We start from the raw sequence: 843 nt of genomic DNA, 5'->3' as shown, positions 1-843 counted from the left end.
CGAGATTTGAACTCGGATCGCTGGATTCAAAGTCCAGAGTGCTAACCATTACACCATGGGACCTTCTTGCTACGTTTTGCTTCATTGACAAACATTTGCGGGTGATCGATAAAATTAAATCAATAATAACGTTGTTTATTGTTCATTGATACATTGTTATCGTTTATCGTTAAACATCGAATTAGAAAATCAGGTTCGTTCAATTCTGAATAGTTTACGTAAACGGAATTACGTATTAAGATAACTATACGAAATATACAAAGTATACGGGTAAATATATATTTTATATTAATTCTTATTTATATTTTTAATTCAATTATCATATCCAATTATATATAAATTAAATATACTATGTTATTCATAGTATTCAACCACTACTATATCTATTCTAATTTTCTTCTTCACGCACCTAATTCTATTTACAATCTCGTTCGCGCAACATCTCGAGAGCACATCAGAAACGCACAATCTACCGCAACCATTTATCTAATCGATACGAAGACACGCACGATCTCCTCCACCATTTACACCGTTTCAAACGAATTACGCTTCGATCGAATCTCCGATCATCCGAAAATTCGTTCCAATAAGAAAAAAAAAAAAGAAGAAGACACGATGGAAAAAAAAAGGAGGAGGAGAATATCGGTAATTTACAAACCCCATCCCCCCATTGTCGACGACACTCGAGGTCCCACCCCGTTCGAGGGTGAAAGAGGGGGAGAAAAGAAAGCCTCTTGAGCCATTTCGCGAGTGTCGTCCCAAATCGGAAGAGGGTGAACAATATATAAATTCAGAACACCCGGCCACGTGGGACGGGGTGAGAGCGAACATAGATTTCGAAAG

Source organism: Apis dorsata, unplaced genomic scaffold (genome assembly GCF_000469605.1).
Source record: "Apis dorsata unplaced genomic scaffold, Apis dorsata 1.3 scaffold_61, whole genome shotgun sequence".
Lineage (NCBI taxonomy): Eukaryota > Metazoa > Arthropoda > Insecta > Hymenoptera > Apidae > Apis > Apis dorsata.
This window is presented reverse-complemented; position numbering follows the sequence as displayed.